This window comes from Lathyrus oleraceus, chromosome 2 (assembly GCF_024323335.1).
Source record: "Lathyrus oleraceus cultivar Zhongwan6 chromosome 2, CAAS_Psat_ZW6_1.0, whole genome shotgun sequence".
Lineage (NCBI taxonomy): Eukaryota > Viridiplantae > Streptophyta > Magnoliopsida > Fabales > Fabaceae > Lathyrus > Lathyrus oleraceus.
This window is the reverse complement of record NC_066580.1, coordinates 158,888,568-158,899,186: the sequence shown is the minus strand read 5'-3', so window position 1 is coordinate 158,899,186 and position 10,619 is coordinate 158,888,568. Positions and strand designations below refer to the sequence as shown.

At 35.9% G+C, this 10,619-nt stretch overlaps 1 long non-coding RNA gene across 1 annotated transcript; it reads left to right on the top strand.

Moving 5' to 3' along the window:
• The first annotated feature begins 6,734 nt into the window (after positions 1-6,734).
• On the top strand, positions 6,735-8,798 carry LOC127118661 (uncharacterized). Its single transcript, XR_007802290.1, has 2 exons — positions 6,735-8,382; positions 8,582-8,798. It is a non-coding gene; the product is annotated as an uncharacterized LOC127118661 (long non-coding RNA).
• The last annotated feature ends 1,821 nt before the right edge of the window (positions 8,799-10,619 follow it).

Here is a 10,619-nt window from a genome sequence, read left to right as displayed (position 1 = left end):
AATTGAGATGCATCTCCGGATATATTTTTAGGAAACATAAGATGGCTCAATCACGAAAGTGATAGGGGTGTGTAATATGGGTGCGTCCGGAGATGCATCCCTTAAATCTATGGGCTTTTGTGACTTCTCAATGTGGTGAACTAGCACCCCATGGGATGGATAAAGTAATCCTCATGGACAATCCCATTGCAAGACAATTGGAGAATTTATCATGCCACCCCCACACTTTGACCTAGCATCTCCATACACCCTATGCATTTACCATATTAACCATATTAAATATTAAAATTCATTTCACAAAACCATTGGAAGATTTTGAATTTTTAGGAAACCTTATGTGATTATCGGATTTTTCAAAGAGACTACCGAATTTATGAGTACTAAGTATAAATTTTTACAGAACTTTTAAGTTTATACTGGATTTTTAGTTTAAAATCATGTATTTCTACCGTATATTTTGATATATCCAATGAAACACATGTTTTGCATGCATTTTTATCGGATTTTTTGAAAAAAAAAACGAAAAAAACGCATGCGTTTTCCCGAATGTTTTGAAAAATCCAGTAAAAATGCATTATTTAGGATTTTCTGAAATAATCGGTAGAAATGCATACATTTTAAACGGTTTTTTCCAAAATATCCAAAAATACATGGTTTTTATCGAGTTTTTCAAAAAATATGGGAAGATTTATGCATTATTACCGGTTGTTTCAAAAAAATCAGAAATAGTCATGGTTTTTACTGGACTTTTCAAAAAATATGGTAGGTTAAATATTTTTGTTTTATTTCTTCAATGATGATAAGATGGCAGATTGCTTCTCAACAACATGAGGTGAGCTAGATGATGAGCCAATTGATGTTCAAGATGACATAGAGGACTAACATCTTGCAGTATTCAATGTGGAGGATTTAGGGTTGTTGCTGGATGAACCAGAGGTGAGCTAGATGATGAGCCAATTGATGTTCAAGAGGCTCCGATGAGATGAAGATGGTGAGAGAGACATAGGTGCCCCATCCTTCTAAGACAACCGAGGTGCCCCATCCATCTATTGCAGAGGCTATGACTACTACAGTGGTTACTTCGCAGACTTCTTCTGAGGCTCCTACTACGGATGATGTGGAGGTTACTCTTTTGGTTGAAATAAAGTTCTCTATTTTGGATTTAACAGATTCATCTGTACACACAGATTGAGGGTTTCTTGAATGGCCTAGTGATTGTTTAGTACTCATTGGATATGTCGATCATGTGGAATTTAGATTATGGAGGGGAGAGGTATGTATATGATATGCCAATTATGTGACTTTATTTATTATTGATATGTTAAAGATAATTAATTATTTTTACTTGGTGTCTTATAGGACCGTCTGTCGATGAAGGTGCCCACCCACAGGGGGAAGCTGGAGAAGTTCTTAGATATCTTGATGCCATGGGAGGTTCAGGCGATTGATGATGATTACGGTCTCCTTCCACTAGTGGATTGTTCGCTGACCATGCTCTATGGTCAGCTATTGATAACCTTTATTGAGAGATGGCATAAAGATTCATATTCCTTCCGTCTTCCATTTGGTGAGATGATTATTACATTGGATGATGTTTCCTCTCTATTCCATCTTCTGCTGGCAGGTGTCGCATCTCGAAAAATATGATTCCTCGCGATGGTCACGGAAAAGTGGTTCAAACAGAGCTGCCACAGAAATTTATTTATCCCAATGAAGGAATAGGAAAATATCGATAAAACCTTTTTAAAATAAAATAATGGTCATCGTAACCATGTTCGGGTTTGGGAGTCGATTAAGAAAGGGGAAGGTATTAGCACCCCTCACGTCTGTTATACCCAACGCGAACCTTTTAATCTAATTTGCGATTTGAATCTTAGCTAATGTTATTTGTTTTCTTCGAAAGATAAAAAGTTTGAAAAGAGAAATCAATGGAAACCTCATAATGGGGGAAAAAGGAGGTTTTTTATTAGTGTGATCGCCAAGATCTCGCACGTATCCTTATAGTGCAATACGGAAATCAGAGCATTCGTAGTTCGCGGAACTACGGTTTGTTGGTGTTTTTTAATAAACAACTATTTAAATCGTGTTCTAAAGGATAAACATTGACTTGTCTACTCTGGGTGGAGGCTTAAGAACTCGTTTGTAATGCGCTTTAGAAGGGATTGAATAATGTTCTTTCGGAAAAGGGTTTTGATAAATTAGACTAATATGTTAGAAGTTTTACTTGAATGACGATTACTAGGATAGTCAAGTAAGGAAACTCGTATCTAAATAGTCGACGAGAGGAATCGAAAACTCTAGACCATCTCCCTTTTCATCCTTAGTCATAAACGGGTTTGATAATAGTTAAGGTATTTTAAATGGATGACGAATACTCAGATTTCTAAGTAAGATAACTCGCATCTAAGTATTCGGAAAAGGGAATAGAAGGCTCTAGACCACTTTCTCTTTCATCTAAGTGATTATGAAAATAAGTTTGTGTATGGTTGATGTATTTTAGATGAACGAAAAATGTTTGAATGACTGAGTAAGGTAACTCATATCCAAGCATTTGAGGAGAGGAATTGAAGGCTCTAGACCATCACCCTTTTCATTTAGATTTTTATGAAAAATGATCTGATTTAATCGGGTTAGAAGTTTTTTAAGAGAAATGACAATTGTTTGACTAACCGAGTAAGGGAACGTGTACTCAAACAATCGAGGAAAGGAGTCGAAGGCTCAAAACCATCCCCTTTTTCATTTTTAAATTGTATTCAATTATGATTAAAGTGTATTAGTTTTGGTTTAATAAAATACTCGACATTGAATCGAGGTTTGAATTTGCGTTTACGGATGAATTAAGGGTATATTTGGTGAATCAATCATCTAATAAATTAATAAAAATAGAATAGGTCTCATTATAAGAAAGCACAAGAGTAAGCTATGTAAGGTTGATGGCGATGCTAAAAGCGATCGACTTACAAAGGTATAGAAATGAGGACTCGATATCGAATGGAGAGTTATATGATCTTTAAAATAGTTTGGCAAATGTTCGAAGCAATTCACAATTGGATTCTATTAATGAAGTACAATGTATGGTTTAATTGAAATGGAAATTGCGCAAATTAATAGATCAATCAAGTACGAAATGGCAAATATGAGCCCATCTCACAAAGATAAATGACTAAATAATCAAATAAAACTATTTAATAAGATTAATCAGAATGTTAACTAATTAAATAAAATAAGACTATTTAACACAAATTAATCAAGATATTTATTAAATTAAATTAGATTATTTTAACAAAAAGTAATCATTCAATTAATCAATAAGAAAAAATGTAAAAAGAAAAAAAACAAATAAATGGGCCAAAGAAAATAAAGATGGAGTTGCGAGGAGTTAGAAACGATTCCAAGCCCAAAGGGAGGCCCGTTTCTCAAAGGGGGATCCACCAGACCCTCAGTCAACCTAGTTGACCAACACAACAAGCCCGAACCATCATATCCATAGATCTGACTTGGTCAAGGCATCCAAGGACCGACAATGTTGGGGAGTAGCGTAACATTGTGGGGGTTTCATAGGAAACCCCTTAATGACCCCCTTAGTCAACCCCTTTGTGGCCACACCACGAAGGGTCACTTGGCCAGCATGCATGGAAAGAGACCGAGGTATTTAAACCCGATTCTGAAGAGAATGAGTTCATTTATTGAACTCATTTATCTATCCTCACATCAGAGCCCTCAAATGCTCTGCAATCCCTTCTACCCTCTCTGAGCACCCTCATCAAAGAAAATGGTGGTTTGCGACCGAAGGCGGTAGCGTTACCTTCTTCTATGGCGAGCCCATACCACAAAACCTAAAACACAAAGAACTAACCCCCACTCATTTTTTCTCCACAATATGAATCCAAAAATAATCTTCCCTAAACCCTTCTCACACGACTGGATCAACCCTTAACAAATTTTCAAAACAGAAACACAAAGAACAAAACCTTGTAAGCCAAAACCTAATCAAAATATTGTCCTAAATAACAAATTAGAACCGGATTTCAAGAAAGAAAATCAACCAACCGGAAACCCTAATTTTTAAATTAGGGATCAATTAGAAAGAATTCAAAGAAATCAACATGGGGGTTCTATTCTAAATTACACGGCAAAGATGCGAGTACAACAAAATCAAACAAAATAAGGGAAACTCACCAAATCAGAGCTAGTTCGATGAAGTCTCCAGCGACACAAATAAGTCTTCTTTCTCTCTTCTTTATGCTTTGTGATGTTTTTCTTACTCTTCTCTTTTTCTTGAACCTTGTTTGGATGCTTGGGATGAGTTTGTGTAGCTCAACCTTACCCAAACTCTGATAATGAGTTTGAGAGGTTTAATGGAAGTGAGCTTTAGTGTAGGTGATGAGAAAGTATTTTTGCAGTATAACGATATTATATTCTACTCCTCTTGAATGGAACAGTGTACTTAAATTTATAGAAAAATGAATAGGGAGTGAGAGAGGGCAAAATACATGAGTTTGTTAGAATCAATCCTTAGCTCATGTGAATTTTTTTATCATAATAATGAGCTGGTGGTTTTTATGTATTAATTCGTTAAAAAACTTTTCCAAAATCCCTGATTTTGTGAGATTAATTTGAGAGTGGAATTGCACGGATTTGCTTGCTGGAAAATGCATTTTCTCTTTCTATTTGTACTTGTTGACGAAGCAACAAATGAGATTCTCCTAATCAACGAAGCAGTATCTCAAGAAATAAATGAGATTCTCTGAATTAACGAAGTAGTATCTCAAGCAACAAATGAGATTCTTCGTATCAACGAAGCAGTATCTCAAACGCTCGTATGTTGGGGAAAATAATTCAGAAAAGACTCCCTTTGGAGAAGATTTAATGGCAAATCTCTGCAGTGGAAAAGCTCATAAGATACTTTTTAGGGTAATATCTTATTAGGGAGAAACAAAAAAAAGATGTTCAGGAATATCCTTTTCAACCATAAAGTTGAATAAAAAACTTATTGGGAAATAATTCCAATAGCACGTGTGGGGTAAGAACACCACTTCCTTGAATGAGGATTGTCCTGGATACTTGTGATTGACCCTGGATCCTGAATTACATTATGTTTGATGTTTTGTATATCATGTACCTTTAGGATGAAGTAACATGCATGAAATGATGCATGGAATGTATGTTGGCATGCAATTACTGAGGATTCTTAGATGTGCATGTAGGAATGTGAATGTTTCTTTTGTTTATATTTGATGAAGCTTCCCGTTTCGGTGCGAATTCTATGCATAGGTATGTTGATGATTGATATGACTGTATTTGGTAGGAACGTTGTGCATGTATAAGGTGAAAAATAACTTAGTATTTTGATGCACCTTCCTATTTTGGGTGGGATTTATGCATCTTTGTGCATATTAAAGTGCAGATGATGATTAGGTATGCTTTGTAATCGATCTCTCATTTTGAAGGTGAGAGTTCTTTTAGTTTCCATGTTAATGGGATTTTAATTTATGAATATACCAACTGAAGCTAGTGGAAATATACCTGAACACGTCGCACATTCGAACATACAACAGAGTCGCCATCGAACTTTATTTATTCCCAAAGGAAAGGGAAAAAATTGATAAAACCCGGGGAAATAAAAATTAGGTAAGGAAGTCAGTTATGCATGGGGAAGGTATTAACACCCCTAACATCCATGGTATTCCATGGGAATCATTTTGATTATTTTTGCTCGAATGGGTGTTATATCTAAGGTTACTCGCAAAAGAATGAGGGAAAAGAATGGAAATAGATAAAGTGTTCGGTGAGGATTAGGGCCCTCATGCCTATGTATCCTTATAATTCAATAAGGAATTCAGAGCTCTATGATTCATATAACTAGTGGCAGAAGGTGAAAAGAAGTTGTGATAACAAGTATGGTCTGAACCAAAGGATTGTCTGATTTGAACTCCAAAAAGGGATGAAATCTGAACCCAATAGTAAAACTGGTGTTGACCAATATGTGGGTTAGTCGTAGGCGTTCACCACCACATGGTATAGCCAAAAATAAGGAAAATTAAGTGTTTGTTTACAAGACAAACAACTCTTCGTTCACAAGCTGACACAAGTTAATTTAAATGGAAATTATGCAAACTAATGGATCAAGAAAGTACAAAATGACAAATTTGAGCCCATCTCACAAAGATAAATGACTAAATAATCAAATAAAACTATTTTATAAGATTAATCAAAATGTTAATTAATTAAATAAAATAAGACTATTTAACACAAATTAATCAAGATATTTATTAAATTAAATTAGATTATTTTAACAAAAAATAATCATTCAATTAATCAATAAGAAAAAATGTAAAATAAATTTAAAAAAACAAAACAAAATAAGAAAAAACCAAATAAATGGGCCAAAGGAAAATAAAGATAGGGGTGTGAGGAGTCAAAAACGATTCCAGACCCAAAGGGAGGCCCGTTTCTCAAAAGGGGGTCCACCAAACCCTCAGTCAACCTAGTTGCCAACACAATAAGCTCGAGCCATCAGATCCATAGATCTGACATGATCAAGGCATCCAAGGACCAACAGTGCTGGGGAGTAGCATAACATTGTGGGGTTTATAGGAAATCCCTTAATGACCCCTCAGTCAACCCCTTTGTCGCCACACCAGGAAGGGTCACTTTGCCAACATGCGTGGAAAGAGACCGGGGTATTTAAACCTGGTTCTTAAGAGAATGAGTTCATTTATTGAACTCATTTCTCTATCCTCACATCAGAGCCCTCAAATGCTCTGCAATCCCTTCTACCCTCTCTGAGCACCCTCATCAGAGAAAATGGTGGTTTGCGACCGAAGGCGGTAGCTTCACCTTCTTCTATGGCGAGCCCATACCACAAAACCTAAAACATAAAGAACTAACCCCCACTCATTTTTTATATATAATATGAATCCAAAAATGATCTTCCCTAAATCCTTCTCACGCGATCGGATCAACCCTTAAAAAAATTCAAAACAAAAACACAAAGAACAAAACCTTTTAAGCCAAAACCTAATCAAAATATTGCCCTAAATAACAAATCAGAACCGGATTTCAAGAAAGAAAATCAATCAACCGGAAACCCTAATTTTTAAATTAGGGATCAATTAGAAAGAATTCAAAGAAATCAACATGGGGGTTCCATTCCAAATCACACGACAAAGATGCGAGTACAATAAAATCAAACAAAAGAAGTGAAACTCACCAAATCGGAGCAAGTCCGATGAAGTCTCCAGCGACACAAATAAGTCTTCTTTATCTCTTCTTTATGCTTTGTGATGTTTTTCTTACTCTTCTCTTTTTCTTGAACCTTGTTTGGATGCTTGGGATGGGTTTGTGTAGCTCAACCTCACTCAAACTCTGATAATGAGTTTGAGAGGTTTAATAGAAGTGAGATTTAGTGTAGGTGATGAGAAAGTATCTTTCCAGCATAACGATAGTATATTCTACTCCTCTTGAATGGAACAGTGTACTTAAATTTATAGAAAAATGAATAGGGAGTGATAGAGTGAAAAATACATGAGTTTGTTAGAGTCAATCCTTAGCTCGTGTGAAAATATTTATCAGAATAGTGAGCTGGTGGTTTTTGTGTATTAATCCATTAAAAAACTTTTCCAAAATCCATGATTTTATGGAATTCATTTGGGAGTGGAATGGCACGGATTTGATTGCTGGAAAATGCATTTTCTCTTTCTATTTGTACCTGTTGACATGTTTTGCATGGTCCCTAGCATTTGCCATGTATGACATTTCCACTGTACGTTAATTTACTACTATCGTACTGGTTTTGAATTAATTTGATTTTAGTTATGTAGTGTTAATTAAATGTAGTAGATCTTGTTTGATAACGTTGCCCTGCTGTTGTTGTGAATGGTTGAATATATTTTACTGTTATGATGGCCTTGGTTTGATGTGACTGCATTGTATTTGAACTAGTATAGTGATATGATCATAGAATGTATTATTGTTTATACATTTTTGCAGGTGAGTGCATTGTTATTTATTTGTGGTTTTGATCATGGATAAATTGTTTGTGTTTTGTCGACTCAATGATGAATTTTAGATGACATGGCCAATGGGTACAATTGGGACATCATGGAGGCATTAGATCAAAGGCTATGAAGAAAGTAGTCTTTCTTTCCATTTTGATCCCAACAACATGTCATGTAATTGCTAGTTATTGAATTGATAACTATTATTGTGATGTTGCAGGTTCAGGATGAGTTATATGGCCTACTTTTTGACATTGATTTGCAGGCCCATTGGAGGAAATGAAGGCCTGCTCTTTGAACCTTGCTGACAATTGGGCTGATGATGCAATCGTCAATGTTATGGACTGGACTATTAGTTGCTTGATGTGGTTTGAAATGATAGGTAATGTATTGTCATTAGGACTATCATGAACTTGTTACTGTCATTTGATGTGGGTTGTTTTGGAATTATTTGTTGCTTACACTTTGAATGACTGCTGCAAGTTGAGGCCGATGGACCTGTTATGTTTTCCAAGCCTTTTTGTAATTCTAATGGTTTGTCAGTTGTTGGCATTGTTTTCTAACTAGTATATTCATGATAGGTGGGTTTGGTGTTTACAAAGGAGAAATGGTTGTAAGGCTTTAAGGCTTAGGTATAATCAAGATCATGATAGGGATGAAGTTATGAGTTTAGGAAGAAATTAGTTAGGAAATAGGTCTATGTACTTGGGTATTTCGTGTAATGTTGATGTACATGTAACCTTGAATCATGTAATGGTTTTATTCTTCCAATAAGACTTTAAACTTTCTTCCCTCCAATTATGCTTCAATTTGAATTTTCAAATACTTTCTCCACATTTTCAAACTTGAATTAATATTGTTCGCAATTTTGAATTTTCAAACAGCTCTTGGTTCACAAGCTGATAAAAGATGGAGCTCAAAGAGATAGTGTATTTGGCTCAAAGATATAGTATATCACATGAAGTGAATGAAGGTAGAAGATGGATGCATCATGGAGATGAGGGAAGTGAATGACCAATGTCACAGAATTGGGCATTGTATAAAAAGTGACTCAAAAGGTATAATTTGGAACCAAAGGTCAGGGTATATTGGAATCCATAGGAGAAATGGAGTTTGTACCATATAGGGAAACAACGTCTAGGCCAAAAAAAGGAATAAAATGTTTGGATACGAGCCAAATAACTCTAGGTACAAATGTGGACAACCGTTATATCGTCCTAAAAGGGTGTATATGTAATTCCAAAGAAAATTGTATTTGGTTTCTAAGAAACAGTGTGTCACTTGGGTGAGCGATTCAATGATTGAAGGTCGATGATGGATCGTGGAATATATGAAATGTTCTCTAAGGCAGAAGAATAATTAGGGTTGTACTCACCAAGGATTCACATTCTCGTGCCTACGTATTCTCATCGTGCAATGAGAAAGACAGAGCATTCCTAGTTCGTGGAACTACGAGAACAAAGGAGAAGATAAATGATGAAAAGTATAACTTTCACCAACATAATGATAATGTGGGAACCCACAAAGGAGGGTGAACTTTGAATCGGAGAGTAAACAAGCATCTTAGCCAAAAAAGGAAGGAATTAAATGTTTGGGTACGAGCCAAACAACTCTTAGTTCACAAGGTGGACTACCGTTATATCTTCCTAAAAGGGTATATACGGAGCCCAAAAGAAAGTATTGCTTGGTACAAGGAATAGTATATCACTTGCATGGGAACAATCAATTTGAAATCAAAGGATAATGGTATCTTGGATCCATGAAGGAATGGACCCTGAACCAAAGAGTAAACAGGTATCTTAGCCAAAAAAGGAGGAATTAAATGTTTGGGTATAAGCCAAACAACTCTTGATTCACAAGGTGGACTGCCACTATATCATCCTAAAAGGATGTACACGGAGTCCAGGGAAAAGTGATATTTGATCTCGAAGAGAAGGTATTGATTGATGAATGAATAAATGAAGGATAAATAAATAGGGTAGTTCGCGGAGAATCTGATTTCTCCTGCCTACATATTCTCACTGTGCAATGAGAAAGTCAGAGATTTTGAAGTTCAACCTAATAAGGCTAACAGCAAGATACTGAGGCAAGAGAAATGATATGTTGATTTCCAGGGTACACAACCCTTCGAGGCAGAAAAGAGAGTGTCAAGGTTCACAACATACTAGGCAAGGAATCACTACCAGAGTTTATAACTCTTAAAGGCAAAGGATTAAACTGCCAATGTCTATAACCTAAAAGGCAAAGAGAACGGATGTCATAGTCCATAACTCTAAAGGCCAAGGAAAGCATTTCCAAGATCCATATCCTAATAGGCAAGTGGATTTGCAAGAGTCCATAACTATACAAGGCTAATCAAGTGGATTGTCAAGGTCTATAACCAAGTGCCAAAGTCTATAATTCCATAGGAATAGAAAGAGTTTGACAAGGTCCACCACCTCATGGGGCAAATAAAGATTGCCAAGGTCTATTACCTTATAGGCAAGAAAGACTGCCAAGGTCTACCACCTTATAGGAAAGAAAGATTAAATTGCTTTGATCCACAACCCTACAAGACAAAAGGAATGACAAGGTCTATCATTTAACCCCCCAGACTGCTTTCGGGATTCTGACTGACCC